This window comes from Protopterus annectens, chromosome 3.part0 (genome assembly GCF_019279795.1).
Source record: "Protopterus annectens isolate FY-2018-M chromosome 3.part0, PAN1.0, whole genome shotgun sequence".
NCBI classification, from domain to species: Eukaryota; Metazoa; Chordata; order Ceratodontiformes; family Protopteridae; genus Protopterus; species Protopterus annectens.
Window position 1 is genome coordinate 1,051,470,445 of NC_056731.1, and position 19,881 is coordinate 1,051,490,325.

Genomic DNA, 19,881 nt, shown 5'->3' on the forward strand with positions numbered 1-19,881 from the left:
TGAGACCAAATAACACTACACTAAAATAAGTCTTGATCTTTATCAGGATACCATTTGGATGACCATGTGATACCTGATGACTACATGCATCATAGACTCACTAAACTGTCACCCAGCAGATATTCCACTGAGATAGCAGCAACCACACATTGACGCAAATGGACCATTGTGGTCTGTTATTTAACGGATGAGGTATATAACAAAGGATATATGGTTAAGCATTGAGCATTCATTTCAGAAAACATCTTCTACTAGGGGAAAAAAAGCAGTCAAGCTCATGCATTGTCACCTTTAACAAATAAAAAACAATGCAACATCAATGCAGGGGAATGCACACTGCAATCCCTCACGTCATTTCAAATGCTGTCATCTTTTTTCTCCCAATGTTTGCCATCCACTCAGAAATGCCTTTGTTGATGAAACACAAGAGTTAATTAAATTAGTTTGACAAGTTCTATTTTATTAGAGCAGGGTTCAGCAAAGAGCAGGGAACCCTACTAAAATATCAAGCAGATCTATCCATCTGTCCTTAGCCGCACATCTTTATCTCTAATCTGTTCTCACCCTAGTGAGGGACTCAGGATTTAGTGAAAAGTGACCATCATTAGAGAATGCAAGTTTTCTTCACCCTGTAGTGGTTTAATGCCAAATAATAAGCCAATTGTTTATAAGCAAAGTGAGAATCTCTGTTGTTTGCTTAGTAAAAGTTCCTAATCCAGGACACACCCAGTAGTAATGAAAGCCTTTTCTTGAATATAGTTTCCCAGTACCACTTACTGGTGCACTTCCTGTTAAAACACTATAGTCTATAGCGCATTTAGTGTCTATTTTTATTAGAAAAAGCATGACGTGATCTTGTGATAACAAAGCATAGTGTGCTTACAAAAGAAGGACACCGTTTTAGATTTTTACTGAAAATATATATTATAATACTAATTCCCCCAAAAAGACACAATTAAAAGCTACAAATCATTTCTTCAATCAAAAACTGGGTTGTCATATGTCTGTTTTAAAGAAATATAACATCCATTAAATAAAGAAAAGTTTTGCTGTATATCTGAAGTCTAGCCCTGAAAGTCATCTTTAACTCATTGTACTCGGACACAATTATTTCATTCTTGATTAGAAGCTTCTCAAAGTAAATAAACTGCCTTACTGACATACTAAAATATCAAGCACATAGGACAAATACCAGGCAATATGTTCCTTGATGTGCTGTTTAATGATGATTTTGAAGCAAATTTATAGCATATTACTAGAAAGAAAATCATTATCTTGCATTATGTTTTAATTTGGATAATATTTGTTAGAAGAAAAAGAAAGTAAATTGCAAGTGCTGATAGACTCCAGATTCAACTGTCATTTCAGAATTAAAATAAAAATTACGGTTTATCAAAATCTCTGCAAAATTACGTTTTTATGACTTTAGTTACTTAGCATGAATTTGCTAATATTTCCTACAACAAATACTGATATGCTGCCATTAAGGATTAAGGTTTTCATTGTAGAAAAAAAATGACTGTCTGTTCACAAAATATATAATAAAAACTTACTGAAAATCATTGGGAAGGACTGCTGGTGGGTAACCCACTTGTCTTTGGTGCTGGCTTATCAGAATGCTTTGAATTCTAGTCTCAGACCAAGAAAATGACTAATATTCCAATGTTGATACTGCTGTGCAGCATAAGTGTGTCTGGGGGTGGGGGTGGTGGGGGGGGGTGCTGCTCTTCTGGGACTGCCTTCATTTAGATGACACATTAAAATGAGACACCATCTTTCAAAGCTTACGGCAGCTCAGGTGAATGTAATAGATCTCCTGGCCTTATCAAAAAGAGTAGGGGTATTTTACTGTAAAGCAAAATATATAAAACATAAGATACCATGCAGACATAAAACATAAAGGAAAAACAATAAAAACAATTGTAAATTATTCAGGTGCATAATCCCTCCATTTATGCCAATGCCATTTTTTTCAATGTACCTAAAATCAAGGAATGATCCCACAATTTGTTGAACAATAACTCATCACATCTCATTAAACATAGGGCCAGATTCACAAAGGCTTGCACAGAGTCTAAGAGTAGAGTAAGATTCCAGACAGCCAATATGTCTGCCGAGCGATCCAGGAACAGCCGGCAGGGGCATGCATGAGAGCTCCTAAAACTACCCTTGCACGGACAGTGTTATGTTATGCAAATTACCTCATTTGCTGATGAAAGCTATGCAAATGAGGTAAATTTGCGATCCAGGAAACACTAACCTGTCCGAGTAAGAGTAGTGTTATTTGCAGAAATGTACTCCGTTGGTTGCAAATAGCAAAATGGAGCTATGACATCTCCAAATAAAGGATGCATCCAGTTGAGGAAGCATGCCAATGGCCAAATATAAGGCCATTGGCATTTGTATCTGTTGCAAAATAATAAAAAATAATTTTCTTTTCCCCGATCTCCGATGTTTAAGCGTAGCGCAGTGCCACGCAAACGTGTGGCGCTCTAAAAAACAGCAAAAAACAAAAATAAAAGCCAAAAATAGGCATTTTAATAAAAATATTCCTCTACCATGCAGGTGAATGGCAGGCTGAAGACAACATGGCTACTGAGTAGTGGTTGCTAAGGGGGGAAGCTCGGTCTGAGAGATGTAACCAAGCATTACTAGGCAATCCTATGCAAATGAGGATAAGGATAGTGAATCCCAATTTTCCCTGCCATGTGAACCATGTCCTTAGAGTGTAAGAGTAGGATTAGGGGAGTAACAGAGTAGACAATAGGTGACATCATGAGGGGGTATGTATCAAAGACTGTAAGCTTATTGGAGCAGAGTGGCATGTGTTTGCTGTAAGTTACTCAGGACTGGAAGAGGTGTGTCTACAGTTGTCTTAACTGAAACCCAGAAACCAAAGGTGTATGCCGTGGATATCACTAAAGTTTCTTCCAAAGATGCATACACTGTGTGCGCACGTGTGCATGCCTGTAAACCCACCTAAACCTGTGTGCGTGTGTGTGCGCCCGTGTAAGCCTGTGTAAGGCTGTCTAAGCCTGTGTGCGCGCGTGTGCACTCGTGTGTACGTATTTGCGCTTGTTTCCGCATCGCTGCCCCCTGTGGAAAAAGAAAGGGAAAAAGAAGGAAAAGAAGTAGTAGGAAGTTAACCAAGGAGAACTAGCAGAGCTGCCAGGTGAAATCAATCAGAATCAGCCAATTACACAGGCAATACACCAGCCCAACCCAGCACTTAAAACTCTACAAACAACATTCCCCCATGTTTTTCTCAGAAACACTGCAACACTGCAGTCTACAAAGAGAAGTGAAAACTTAAAAAGTTTAACTGACACAAAAAATGTTTGGGGCTGCCATTGCTATTATAAGGCAACATGTAAAAGATGCTGAGGGTGGGGCCATTGTGAATGCTGCTGAGCAGCCCACAGTGAGGAGACAGAGAAGAGTGTACAGTCCCAGGGTAACCTACCAGGGGCTACATGAGCTGGAGATAGTGGAGTGCTATAGAGTGGACAGAGACCTCCTGCAGCAAATTGTTTTGCTGTGCAGGCCATGCCTCACACACAGAACCAACAGAGGGGAAACCAAGGTAAGTTTTGGCCTAATAACACTAGCAACAGGTACCTTCCAGAGACCAACTGGTGATATGATGAGGATGTCACAGGCATCAGCATCTAGGGTACTGCACCAGTTCCTGAATGTCATGTCAGCACATGTCGGTAATCATGTATAATTCCCCAATTCCCATGAGGTACTGGCCAGCAATATGCATCTCTTCCAGCAAATAGCGGAATACCCTGAGGTAGTGGGTGCAATTGACTGCACACACATACACATCAAAGCACCAGCCGGTGAGCAGGGTAGGGCCTACATCAACCGCAAGGGCTTCCACTCCATCAAATGCCAGGTCATGTGCGATGCCCAGGGCATAATACTGAATGTGTGTGCTGGCTTTCCTGGAAGCTATCACGATTCCCATATCTGGTATCTGATGCAGCTGTACCAAACATTTGCCAGTGGGGACATCCCTTATGGTCACCTAGTGGGGGATGCTGGATACGCAATGGAGCCGTGGTTGATGACATCCATCAGAAATGCATACACACCTGAACAAGAACTCCATAATGAGGCACATGCACAAACATGAAATGTAATCGAGCGTGTGTTTGGGATGCTCAAGTCACAGTTCTGGTGAATGGACACATCTGGTGGAGCCTTGCAGTACTCACCAACTACATGTACCTAAATTGTCATGGCATGTGCCATGCTACACAATATGATGCTGCAAAAACAGCTGCAGCAGGAACAGCATGGGGCAGGGCCACCAGCCCCCCATCATTGCCAAGGCCTGCACAGGCACAGCGTGACTCAGAGGAGGAACAACCTGAGCCTGCCCCAGTAGGCAGAAGGAGGCATGCCCAGTATGCCTTGGCCTTGGCAAAGAGGCAACGCATAGCACATACACTGGCTCAGTAGGAACCCTGGAAATTATACCTCTCTCTTTCTCTCCCATAAAATAAAAGGGATCCTAACTTGACACTACCTGTTTCCAAACATGTATAGGGAGTGTAGTATGTGCATCTGAAATAAGCAGCCCTGCAGCACCACCTGAGGCATGATTGCCATGTTTTAAGAAATATAAAGCAGTGCTAAGCAGATTTTACCAATATTTAGTATATGTAAACAAAATTGCCCATGCTAACTAGCACAATGTCAGCAACGGCAAGCAGTGTTGGGTAAGGCCGGGCAAAGTTGAGCAAAGTCAGGTAAACATGCTCATATTAGCTTTACTGTCCCTTAAGCAGTCTGGTCTGCCCAGTATGAAAATAAAGGCAGTGACAGGGCTAGAACCCAGGATACTGTGCACTATAGTTACAGTACTGAACCACTAAGCCATGATAGCATTTCAGTAGCACAGACACAGCAGGGCAATTGTACACTAATGCAAACACAAAGAAATGCTGTAACATGCCCCTAAAGAGACATATGGGTAACCTCCCCCACAGGGCTATGCAAACAGAGAACATCAGGCCAGGCGGTGTGATGTGGGTTGTGTAGGCTATGAAGTTGCAATCTAATGTACGTGTCATTGGATGCTAAGAAATGTAGTACAGTAGTATGCCTCAAGCCAGTACAATAGGCAACAGTACAGACTGAAATGGTGTACAATGCATAGCAGTGCAGGCATAGCAAATGTGTATAAGTGTCAGGTGAACCCCTCATCCTATGTACACCCACAGTAACAATCAGGTGTGCCCCTGGGTAGAAATGTACAAAGAATAGCTGCCCCCCCCCCCTGTATGTAGAAATGTTGATAAGTTCATGCAAAGTGTCTCATGGAAGCCCTGCAGGACAGCATGATCCCTGTTGATCTATGACACAAAGGTGAGTTCTGGTGTAAAAATAAAACTTGATTTTCCATACACATATAGTATAAATGTCTATACCGGGCGTGCTCACACACTCCAACAAATGTAGTGGATTTCATTCAGCATCACACTGAAAGGTCATACTGGGCATGCTCACACACTTAAATAAACAAAGCAAATGTCAGGCAACAACATACTGAATGGTCATACTGGGCATGCTCACACACTTATGCTAAATACGGAGGTGATAATAAGGGATCTATGGACAAATGTAGATAGACATCTCTACTTCCAGAAACACATTCACAAAGTTGTCAGAATATCATGCTATGTGTTCACACAAACTGCCAAGGTCTGTACATGTAGGTCAAATGAGGTTCCCACTACTCATCAGTAATCAGACCAGTCACTGAGTACCACAACACACTTGCAATGAATCTGACTAGGCACGTTCAGCAGCCATAAAGACCACTGAAGTACCCCAACAAGAGACTTACTGGCCTCAAACAGTTGCCCCATGCAACAAGACTGAATGTAACCCAATCTGTACTCTGTTGCATACTGTCTACTCGGGAGATCTCTGCCCAACAGACAGGTCCATGTCATGGCTACACTCAGATCTGTTCTGAATTACAGCTCAATGGCACTAAATATACAGACCCAACTGATATTGCCAACATCCTGGCAGATAGGATCAGTGTTAACTTTACCACCCCCCCTCACCCATGAAAGAGCACATCTCTATAATGGAAGACTGCAAAGTTGCTGTCATCATGGCTGCACAGGTAAATAACACTCTCCAAAGCCAGTATCACAGCAGCCATGTGACCAGATAACTTCACAGGCTGTGTTCCACACAAACCACAGAACAAACAGGCACCACACTCATGCTTTGTGCCTGCTGAATGGTGCACAGTGATGGTTATCCTACTACACAAGTGTGGAGACACCACGGACCCTAGGAACTAGCGCCCCATTAGCCTGATAAGCCTGCTCTTCAAGGCCATGGAATGTATCATCATACAACATATAAAAAATGACATTGGTAATCCCCAAACCCTGCACCACAACCATGTTGGGTTTGTAAAATGCAGATCATGTCTCCTAAACCTGATAGATGACATTGAAGCAGTCACCAAAACCGTAGACAAGGGTAAGGTGGTTTGCACAGCCTATGTAGATCCTGCCACGGCTTACAACACCACCCCACACTCTGGAAATATAGATAAACCCACTAAATTAGGTATAAATTGCTATGTCACAAGATGGGTTGCCAACAGGCTTACTGACAGAACACACACTGTGAAAGTAGCAGACTCCAAGTATGACGTTGGACCAGTGATGAGAGCAGTACCACAGGGTCCAGTCCTGTGGCTTGTCCTGTTTAGTATCTACTTCCCTGAAGTAAACTTTAACATGGAAGGTCTGTGGCTACTGAAGTTTCCAGAGGACTGCAAACTAGGAGCCATAATTGTAAACACTAAAGATGTGGACATCCTACAAAAGGGCCTCACTGAGACAGATGGCTGTTGTCAAAGCCATGGGCTCTAGCTCAGTGCCAAAAGGTGCACTGTCATCCCCTTTGTTAAAAACTCTGTAGCCAAGAACTACAACATAGGCGGTAGTGTGACAAGAGACCTTGGGTCACAGGTGAACAGTGGGCACACCTGTGATAATCACATCCCCACAGTAGTCAGGAAACCCTGCTATGTGACACACCTCATCACAAAATGTGTCTCATGCAGAATAGAAGAGGACATTGTTCCCCACTTCTCATCACTCACTAGATCTATAATAGAGTACAACGCCACTTTTGCTATGTACCTCATAAGACAACTACAACAACTGGAAAGCCTGCAACAATACCTCTCAAAGAGCATTAGCAGCCTGAAATACATGCCATACACAGACCATCTCAAAATGCTCCATCTGTACTCCCTTGCATATCGCCTACTCAGATGTGCTCACTGCCTAACATACAAAGTTATGTCAAACACAGAGCTCTTGGAGATGCTCCACGTAAAACACTTACAATCCCTCTGACCTTTGGACCCAAAACCATGAGTGAAATACAAAAGGAAGGTGTGCACCCATTTACCTTATGGATAACCACACCTTCAGGTTAGTGGCACAGCATGAGGCCTTGGAGACCAGGCAAGTGCAGCTAACATTGGGCAAAGCTGCTCATCAGATTGTAGCCTGCTACAAATCACCTACCTTGTCTCAGGAACCTCACTCAGTGTTCCTGAGAACAGTGAAAATATAGATGTTCTATCAAACACCATTATATGAGGTGATTACAACTACCCAAACATTGAGTGGGAGAATTACTCATGTACAACGTCCTTTGGCCAATGTTTCCTAGAGTTTAAAAACTGTAACACCCTGGAACAGCTGGTCACCATGCCCAATAGAGGTGACATCATACTGGACATGATCATCACCAACATGGGGTACCAGTTTTCCACAACAGAGATAAACCCCTCACTGGTAATATCAGATCATAAAGTAATCACAATGGACATCCACATCCCACCCCCCCCCCCACCCAGTCAATGAAACCACTGTGAAGACATTTTCAAAAGCAAGCTGCACACTTCCCAAGACCAAAGTGGAAAGTTCCAAAGCCCTCTTGCTATAGGATAATGGTATACAATCTGCCGAATCATTTACAAGTACATCCTATGAGCATCTACAGGGATGCATGGATCAAGACATAACAAATAGAACCAAGATGCACTCCTCCAAAAATAAGAAAACAATCTGGTGGTCATTGCCCATAAATAAGCTAGACAATAGAAGGAGGAAACTAACACCTGATAAAGCCAACTTCATTAAAGGAAAGGCATCACTGATCATTATTAGGAAGAAACAATGATCGCTCATAAAATAATTCAAGGACAGTTTCTAAAGACAAATTGCCAAGGAGTGTAAGAATAACAACCACAAAGCCTTCGGTAGCTATACCAGACATGTAGGTGTCAACTTCCAAATATGCTGTCAGCTACTGACAAATGGCAAGAAATACACCAAACCAACTTTCATTGCCTACATCCTGGGGGACAAGTTCAGTGTAAACTTCCCCCCATCACCCCCAAAAGGGCCTGTGTCCATCCCAGAAGGATGGAGAACCCCAGACTCCATGGACATGAAGGTAAAGACAGCCCTCTCCAAAGCCAAGAACACAGCAGCAATGGGACTGGATGGTGTCCTAGGCTGCATCTTACACTAGGCCCAAAAGGGACTACACCCTCACCTACATTCTCTACCCAGACTCAATCGTACCACAGGCTATGTACCCAAAGAATGGCATACACTAACAGTCATCCAGCTCCACAAAGGGAGTGCCACAACAGAACCTGGAAACCATTGCCCTATATGTCTACTCAGCCTGGTCTACAAAGCTATTGAGCAAATTGTCATGGAACCCATAAAAAGAGACATTGGGGACCTCCAGACATTGGACTCTACACAACCACACCTTGTTAAAGGCAGATCCTGCCTTCTAAACATATTTGACTTATTTAAAACAGTTACCAAGGACATACATAGAGGTGAAAGTAGTCCACACAGCCCACCTGGACCTCACTAAGGACTTTTTGCACCATTCCCCACTCTGTCATCATGGACACGCTTACCAGCTTGAACATTAGAAATAGATGCACCGAACAAACGAAAATGATCCAATGACAGCCACTTTATTTCAGTCCACAAATAGAACAGTCTTTAAGCGTGCAGTAACTCATACACTTTTCTTCGCCTCTAGGTATCGCAACTTCCTCAGAAGACAAATTACTAGTTTCATTCATGCATTTAAATAGTAAATTCATGGGCAATTAAATATTAATCAATTAATTATAAAACTTTTAACCCTTTCTTAAGACCAGTGTCTATAATCTATTTAACTAGAAATTCTATACTTGCTACTTACAAATAAACACTAAACATCCGTTTAGTAAAATTGAATTATAAAAACAGTATAATTCATTGTTAATTTTCTAAACTCATAAAGTTTCACTCTTATGAGCCTCACAAGTATAAACTGTCACATTTGAATTTCACATTTTTGCATTTTAAAACATTTTAGGCAACATTTTAATCATTTAAAACATTTAGGACATTTAAAACATTTAAAACATTTAAAACATTCTGCTTATCATGCGACTGACAAGGGGGGGCTATCAGTCTGTAAATATTACCTTTATATTTTATTATTATTTTATTGATCTAACTGTTTATAACCTAACCTAATTGTTATACATTCAAGACCTAAATCAACATTCAATATTCAATATTCAATGTTCAATATATCCTACCTGGCAAGCCACAGTATAACTTTAAAAATTTTTAAGTTTTTTTAGTTTTTTTAAAAACTATACCTTTAATCTAACAATGCTAATTAACAATATATGATACATAATTTACAACATATAATATATAATATAATATATAATATATAACACAATATATAATATAATATATAGTATAATATTAAACACAACATAACATATATACGTGCCGATTTACTATCAACTATAAATATAGCTATAAAAATAATTACTATAAAAATAATAATAATAATTGGATACATTAGTTATCTGAGTCATAAAATTGGTTTGAAATACATTTTATTGTTATTATACTTGTAAATATTAATAGACAAACACTACTAAATATACCTATCCCTTTACCTTTCTAGATTTTTTAAGCTTGAACATTAACAGCTATGTCACAGAATGGGTTGCCAGGTGGCTCACAGATCAAACACACAAGTTCAGAGTTGCGGGTGCCATGTCTGACTCTAAGCCAGTCACAAATGGCATCCCACAGGTCTTGGTCCTGGGACCCCACCAGTTCAGTAGACACTGCTCCGAGGTACAGGCAAGCATGGGAGGAGTATGGCTGAACAGGTTTGCAGATGGCTGCTAACTGTGGTCCATAATCAACTCTACGGCTGACACACACATCCTCCAGAAGGGGCTTACAGAGACAGATACCTGGTGTCAAAACAATGCCCTCAAGCAGAATGCCAAAGAATGCATAGTCATCCCCTTAGGCTAAAACAAAGTGCAAACAAATTACCACATAGGTGGTACTCCAGTATGTATGGAGAAAGTCATTAAGGCCCTGGGGACACAGTTAGATAGTAAACTGTCCTTTGATGATCACATGGCCAAAGTGTTTAGACATTCCTTCTATGTAGCCCACCTAATGTCACCTAATGTAACCCACTTTGTCTAGTCTGATGATGTCACCATCCTACAAATATACCTGTGGAAAATAGAACTCACAGTAATGTGTATAGCGTGTTGTGTAAATGCATACACCTGTAGTATCATAAACCAGTTAGGTAGGGGTTTTAATCCTACACTTGACAAGTGTGTTTGTGTGTGATCTCCTTGGAGAGGAGCAACCTTTTTGGAGAGTACTCAAACACCTTAAAAGTGGTATACTAATCTTTGTCAGGTCTAATGTTGTCACCATCCTACAAATATACCTGTGGAAAAGAGAACTCACAGTAATGTGTATAGTGTGCCCTGTAAATGTGTACTCCTGTATTATCAGAAAACAGGAAGGTAGGGGTTTGAATCCTGCACTTGACAAGTGTGTGTGATCTCCTTGGAGAAGAGCAACCTTTTTGGAGAGTACTCAAACACCTTAAAAGTGGTATACTAATCTTTGTCAGGTCTGATGATGTCACCATCCTACAAATACACCTGTGGAAAAGCGAACTCATAGTAATGTGTATAGCATGTTCTGTAAATGCATACTCCTGTAATATCATAAATCAGTTAGGTAGGGGTTTAAATCCTCCCCTTGACAAGTGTGTGTGATCTCCTTGGAGAGGAGCAACCCTTTTGAAGAGTAGTAAAACACCTTAAAAGTGGTATACTAATCTTGGTCAAGTCTGATGATGTCACCATCCTACAAATATACCTGTGGAAAAGAGAACTCACAGTAATGTGTATAGCATGTTGTGTTAATGCATACTCCTCTACTATCATGAAGTAAACCCCAACGAACTGTTGCAGGAAAGCAAAGACTCCTCGTGGAAAAACGTAGAACAAATAGTAGTATAAGATCCAAACAGGAGTCGGCACAGGAGATAAATCAGTATACGTAGTATCTTCTTTATTGATATAAAAAACACAAGCGCTTTCACGTAGTTAAACTACGCTTCTTCAGGTGTATTTAAACAGTAAAACCAAGATTCTTATATATGAAACATTTTGGCGGGCAAACCAAAAAATTAAACAATAATGGTCACTGCCTAATTCATTAATTGTATTCACATTTCGTTTATTAAAGGAACAGTGTATGCAAAGCTGTTAAACACGGCTGCAAATACCAATGAAGTTAAATACTTCACTAAGCCATATCCCTATAATGCAGGGTTAACATAAAAAGATTTTTGTTATACTAAAAAACTGTCTTGAAAACCTCTTTAAAAACCACACTGACATAACGTGAAACAGAATTAGATCGTGTTCCGATCCATCATGAAACACGAGTGTAATTCCTGAGATGTCCATATCTAAGACAAGTCTTGGAACGTAAAAAGCATAAAAAACATGAAAAGCACTTCAAGGATACACTACAGAAAACATCCTGTCTATTCTAATTTAAGCTGATATATTAGAAGTCCTGTACACAGGAAAATAAAACTGAAATTGCTTCAGTAATCATGCAACCCTTAATCCTGTATAAAAGGTGGATTGCTTATGTATCAAACAAATATAAATCTGATCAAGGGTAAAAAATGATTTTGAACATCTCAAAGATCTGATAATGTGTTACATTTAAGCTTAAATAAATATTAAATAAATATTTAATAGATCTAACAGCGCTAGCCAAGCACACATTCTAGGAAAACTAAGTAACACTTGTCAAAGAAATTCTCCGATGACGTGGGTTAAAAAGTATGTGTCAATCTATTCGAAAGAGCCAATCGACACATCCCAGCGTTTGTTACAGCACTTACCTAAGAGTATGTTTACTTAAAAAACACTTATATAAAAGTTATTGCCCTGAACTTCCATTATAAAGACAAAAACGAACTAATAAAGATATAATAATGCTAAATGACTATTGCTGTTACCATATGTATGAACCATAAGCGTTGCAATGGCATTCGCATAAACATTAAGATGAAATAGCGTTAAAAAGGTCTTTATGTTCATACTATTCAAAATACTAAGTAAACATAAAAATGAAAACAAAATGCCTACATGTATAGTATATCTTATGATAAGTTTCGCTTTAATGGTGCAGAGTATGAGAGATCAAAAATAGCACTAAATGCCAAAATTCGTAAAAAAGCCTACTGGTGGAAGGCAGCAAGTTCGGTGGAAATGAACGCTGCCTAACTGCCATAGAGACTATGTAGTGTGATTATTACTACTAATGCCTCATAGTGTGTTAAGAATAACAAACTATATATATCCTACCGAAAGGCAAAACAAGAGATAGAGGACTGGTCGGACTAAGACCAGAGCAGGGTACAGAAAATGTTATAAAACGCGATGTATGATTGCACTTATTATTACCAAGGTCATAAATATTATAACCAATAGGCATAGATTACAGCCAATAACATATAATAATCATCTCAAAAAGTGCTTGATGGTAATAAGGCACTTGTATAAACTAATGAGATACTTTTAAAACTGTTTTCCAAAATCTTACTTAAAGATTTTGTTATAGAAAATCATTCAAAAGTATATTAAAACTTAACTAACTATATTAAAACATATTAGAAAAAACTAAATCAACTTGATCATGTATAATATGATATGATAAAAGGTAAATTATAAAAAAGGAGAGAGAAAATTGCTTAAATATATTGTAGAAAACTAAAACAGCATGACAGAATTTACATATATATGTAATGTAAACCTAAGGTCTATATAGGTACATTGCTGGTATTAACCTACCGCTGCATGAGAGTAATAAGCATGTAGCAAAGTAAAAAATGTAAAAAACATAAATAAAAAAATGTATATAAAGAAATACATGTGAAAAATATATATATATATGTGTGTATAAAAACATATTATTTGATATATATTAAAAAAATGTGCATACAAAGAATGACAAAAAATATATATAAACTAAAAATTCAAGTAAAATGTATTTTTTAGAACTTTATCTTTTTTGTCCCATTCACAATGTGTGTATAAAATTCATGAATGAGTACATTATCTAATGAAAAAAGAAAAAAATTCACAAAAACCTCATATATGATATGTTTTTTAATTCTATATTAATCCTGTCTAATGCACATTGTAAATGTATGTATTACTCATGAATAAGTACATTATTCCGGTGAAATAAATATGTATTCAATACCACAAAAAGTACATATTCAGTACATATTCCTAATCTTGATCAGATTTATATTTGTTTGATACATAAGCAATCCACCTTTTATACAGGATTAAGGGTTGCATGATTACTGAAGCAATTTCAGTTTTATTTTCCTGTGTACAGGACTTCTAATATATCAGCTTAAATTAGAACAGACAGGATGTTTTCTGTAGTGTATCCTTGAAGTGCTTTTCATGTTTTTTATGCTTTTTACGTTCTGAGACTTGTCTTAGATATGGATATCTCAGGAATTACACTCATGTTTCATGATGGATCGGAACACGATCTAATTCTGTTTCACGTTATGTCAGTGTGGTTTTTAAAGAGGTTTTCAAGACAGTTTTTTAGTATAACAAAAATCTTTTTATGTTAACCCTGCATTATAGGGATATGGCTTAGTGAAGTATTTAACTTCATTGGTATTTGCAGCCGTGTTTAACGGCTTTGCATACACTGTTCCTTTAATAAATGAAATGTGAATACAATTAATGAATTAGGCAGTGACCATTATTGTTTAATTTTTTGGTTTGCCCGCCAAAATGTTTCATATATAAGAACCTTGGTTTTACTGTTTAAATACACCTGAAGAAGCGTAGTTTAACTACATGAAAGCGCTTGTGTTTTTTATCTCAATAAAGAAGATACTACGTATACTGATTTATCTCCTGTGGTGACTCCTGTTTGGATCTTATACTACTATCATGAAGTAGTTAGGTAGGGGTTTGAATCCTGTACTTGGTGAGTGTGTGTGTGTGTGTGTGTGTGTGTGTGTGTGTGTGTGTGTGTGTGTGTGTGTGTGTGTGTGTGTGTGTGTGTGTGTGCTCTATATGTGTGACACTGTTGGTCAATGTGTTGTGGGTTTTGCTTTTACTACTGTATGACATATCAGTATGACAACAGTATGTGCATTGCACATGTGAGGTAGCTGTGTGGCAAATACATATACGTACATGTGACCTCAATTATTGCATGTGTGGGAACCCTGCTTTCTCCAAAAACACATCTGTCATCTTTTCCGGAGTGTGCTGCTGCTTTCCAGAACTTAGGTCACATCTGTATTCTTGTTACAAGGCCAGCCACTGCAGTGATCTCTGGCCTACGTCATCCATGTCACACACACTCATTACGGTTTCTATTGAACTGTGTGAGTGAGGGTTTATGGCCGAGGTATATGTCAGACCTGTTCAAACGCAGCAAAGTATGTCAATGATGGCTATTCATTATAGGTGTACAGCAACCTTTGTGGATATGCATGCAGACCCCTTATTGCTTATGTGATCCACCGAAGGATTTAAAAATACCTTTGGAAATGTGATTATCAAAGGAGAGATAATGTACCACTTGGTTGCATGTTCACATTGGTACATGTTCTTCATGTGTTGGTGGCTACTACCTATGTGGTACTGTGGGGATACTATGTTCCATAAAGGTGGATGACTATGCTTTGGTTTTCTTATAGCTTTACAGCATGGGTTTGACAACAGGGATCTGTCTGTGTGATACCCTTGTAGAGGATGTGTGTGTCATCTGGAGAATGCATTATAGGCCACAGTATACATTACCAGATGTGGACGGACATATCCCTACTGTGATTGCTTGTACCTAAGAGAGCTATATGTCAAACAGGAGTGGTCTCAGTAATGGGTGAAGGTGAATACCACTGGTTACTGGCATAGTATAGTACCTGAAGGATCCAAATGTTACTGTGTGTCCTACATCTGTGTGTCAGTTGTCAAGACATCATCTAACGATTGGTTATGGTCAAGCTGTTGAAGTTATGTATACTACCAGAATGCAAAACAATGACAGATAGTAACAGTATCACCCATAGCACAGTGTTAAACCATGTCATACACACATGTGTAGTCAAGTTCCGAAATGTGTGCAGTACAATGCTTACTGACCACCAACAGAAACTATGGAGTGTTACTGTGTAATACAGGGCATGTCACCCTGCCCATGTGTCCATTATGCACGTACATGCAGACAGTGCACCTCCACCATGTTAACAAATGTGCACCTGCAGATCTGTGCTACACACATCCCACACATACTGTCCACTCTCTAACACATGCTGCCAATACTACACACATCAGCCAAGTGGCACGTGGATGGACAATACACTATTGGAACTAACCCTGGTGTAAACATTACTACATTGACAATCATGGCTTTAATGCATCATGCCTGCTCAGCTACACCTTCAAGCATATTATCGAGTCCTTCATTACCTGTTAAAATCCCGGCAAAGCAGCCTCTGCTTTGTGATTTCTGATTGTCTCATATACCAGCATGCAAGCCAGTCAAAAATCTCAAAGCAGAGCTACTTCTGTTTAATGCGGAACTTCCTGCTATTCCGCATGAAAGACCTTTTTTTTTTGTTCTTCACTTAGCACGAAGGACCCTTTTTTTCAGTCCCTTAGTCCCCACCTGTCCCCTTAGAAATCTGGAATCCCTGACTTGGACTAACACTGAATGCCAAAAAAAGTATAATAATACCCTTGAGCAAACAAGAAGCCCCTTGTAACTATCAAACTGACATCACCACTAGGAATTGATCCAGTAGTTTTGTGACCTGGAGCCTGTGCAGACAATTAGCTGTCCGATCAACATGTATGCATTATTGTAAGAAAATGTTCTTTTATAGCATAGCTTATTGCAAGGGGTATACCATCCTGTTCTATAATTGTGATTATTTCACCGTATTCCAGTCTCATAAAGCCACTCATTGGGTATGCCACCTTTGATATGTTCCTTTTCAAACATTTGACACAACTTGAATGCCTGCAATGCTTTCTTTCTAAGAAAATCAAGGGCCTAACTCATAAAAACTATGCAGACCATTTCAAAACCTTGTTACACTTTCTTGGTATCATACAGGTGACTGAGGGACAATCTATACCTCATGTATAGTGCGTCAGCAGACTCTATCATCTCAGGCCTATTTCACATTCACAAGACCAATAGATGCATTCACATTAAATCAATGGATATAAATCTTGTTTTACAACACAGATAAAATAAATTGGAGGAATAGATATGCATCACAGGAAATACCACATCTTTTGAATTATGTTCCTTTCCAAATAATGCAAAGTACTTCTGTTACACTAATCAAGTATAAATAGAATGAAAGGATGTGTAACAACAAAATCATCCCCACTTTAGCTCCCTTATCCCTCATGGGTAGAGGTAATAAGTAAATGTTCTGCTCATATGTGGGCTATTCATCCTTAAAATATAAGAGCTAAAGACTTCACAGGAAGGAATGACAAGGTTCTAAAGGTCCTCACAGATCAATAGCCTAGTAAGTACCTATGAACCTAAAAAATATTTTCACAAGAGAAATATTTTTCAGCACTTTTACCACTGTTTTTTAAAACTGTGTTATTATCATGATACATGGAACTGCGCACAGTAAATAATGATACACTAATAAGAATCAACATTTTAACCATCACAAAACAAATATTCTTCATCAGTTATATCACCATTTTGAGAAATGTCATTGCTATTTTGATACGCAGGACTATTTTCATTAGAATGATACAATAGATGCAGTTTATAACATAATTTAAAAGAATCTGTCTTTCCCTGGGATTCAATAAACTTCGTGTAGACTTCTCACAGAGTTTGTTTGTGAGATAATGATTAGCAAGCTTCAGCACTAATTACATATTCATGCTGCAAACAGCATTTAAACATAAACAAGCATGGTTTCCTGACTGGCAACAGTGTTGCTGTCCAGGAAATTGTATAAAGCAACATGGATAGGAAAACTGGTTACCTCAGAGCAAAGTAGTGTAGCGGGATTGCATGGAATGCCACACTGATTACCAGTCTGCTTAAGATATAGTTATGCATATGGTCCAAATGAAGTACAGGACAATGTATAGAATGAAGAGTATTGTGAAATCCTAGTCAAGACATTCTGTAAAAAAGTTGTGTAAATGATCTGTAAGGGTACATGGACTGCCACATAAAATAAATTGTCAGGGGAAGTGTGTGTATTGAATAGGGACACAGATATGAATTGAAGGAATGAACACAACGAAAGAGGACATGTGAAACATCCTGATATACAGCAGATGAGGGCATATCAGTGGAAGACAGCTGTAGCAAGAACATCAATCACATATCAATATGGTACAGAATAGAATTTTGTTTATGTCTTTCGGCTTTTCCCAGTTAGGGGTCACCACAGCAGAACTCCGGTCCGCTAATGATTGGCAGTAGATTTTTACGTACCGAGTTGCCAGCTCTGATGCAGAACCTTCAACGAAGGTACGCCCATTCATGCATGTCTCCACACAGAAGACGTTCTAGCTGAGAATCGAACCGAACAGCGTCTTACTGTGAGGCAACAACGCTACCACAGCACCACCACCGCAGTCCAGAACAGACTACACAGTGAAAATGTGTATCATGTGACTGTCACACAAGGTGACATAACAATGGAGAAGATGTCTGTGAGATAAGCCTCTTTACATGAACAATGTAGAAGACCTCTATCAAGGATGTTATATACAATCGGGGTAGGGTGCATATTGTAAAGCTGTGTAAACTGATTTTCCTGAAAATGAGTGTAAACTCAGCAGAGGTCTCCAACAAGTGGGACACAGTTACAGGCTTATAGACAACAGTAAAAGTGCGCACAGCCATGGACAATGTCAGGATGATACCACCAGTAATCCCATGTCTATGACATAACATAAGTGATTCTGAGTGATCAGAGATGGTTCTGCACAAACACACTTGTACAACTATTATGAGTTGTCAGCAATCTATGAAGGGAATCAAGCACACCCTCCTAACACTGTAACATCTGCTGGATGTGTTAGGAGGGACACTGCTATACCTGTATGTGACATTAGATCAATGCAAACTAGCTGACTGATGTGCATGGCATATAATTATGACACAATCCACACTATCATGAATGTAACCCATATTATCATCAATGTTGTCAAACAGCTATGTATGTACTGTGTGCATCACCAGAATGGGTATCACACATGCATCTGGTGTAACACCTTGATGGGGTTTCTACGCCATCATGCAGTATTTTCTATGCAACAAAAGAATACCTAGGTATGGCCAATAAGATGTGTGACAGCTCACTGTGGCAAAGGTGATACACTCTAGTTACACATCACTGGAAGATGTGCAGGCAGATACATGAAGAAGGATGCATTGTACTCAGTTATTGGTGTGATGAAGGCTGTGAACTATGGCGGCATTATGGCTTTTAGCGTGGATGTCCTTCACATACTCAGTTGTGTTACATACAAGGCCTTAGTTAGCACTGTGGCCACATGCTAGTGGACATTCTATGCATCATCTACCCAAGGACATATGTCACATACCATTTGATCTGCTTATAGGGTGTGATGTCTACATTATCTTTGGGTTGTGCATTTGTTTTCATGATGTAACAAATTCCCCTATGTTTTTGTTTCATCTCATGTGTTGTCATGGCTGTGACAGCAATCTTAGGTGTGTGTTGATACTGTCTATATTATACTAATATCAACAGTTGGAGTCAATGATTGCCCACAATCTGTAGTTCTTCAGGATGTGTATGTCATTTGTGACATCTGTGACTTAAATAATGGACAGGAAAGGGCCTAGCAGACAGCCCTGATGTATAGACATGGTCACTGGACCTGAGATATAGGTCACATCACACATTTTAACATATTTGGATGCCATGTATGTGATCTGCTGGTCTACCTACTTGGAGATACAGCTTTTAATGGCCACATCTGTCAGTGTTGATTGAATACATCAGTGTGGATTTGTGTCAAATGCCTTGGCCTGGTCAAGTTCAACAGGATGGTAGTGTATTCATCATGCATGCCCTCGATGACCTCTTTGCGACCATCTGTCAGATGTAGCAGACATGAAGTAGCACTAACAACTGACACAGGTTCATTGCACACAGCCAGGATATTACTCGTGTCCATTTACAAAAAGGTCCGTGACAGCATGTTGGTCTACCTTACAGATGAAGAGAGTCAGAACGTATTTGTACATGCATACATCAGGTGCTGTCCCACAAAACTCATATGGATACACACGTTGATGTACACCCTTCTACATCAAAATAGTCCATGTGGAGGGTGTGTTAAAGTGTGTATTCAACTGTGTC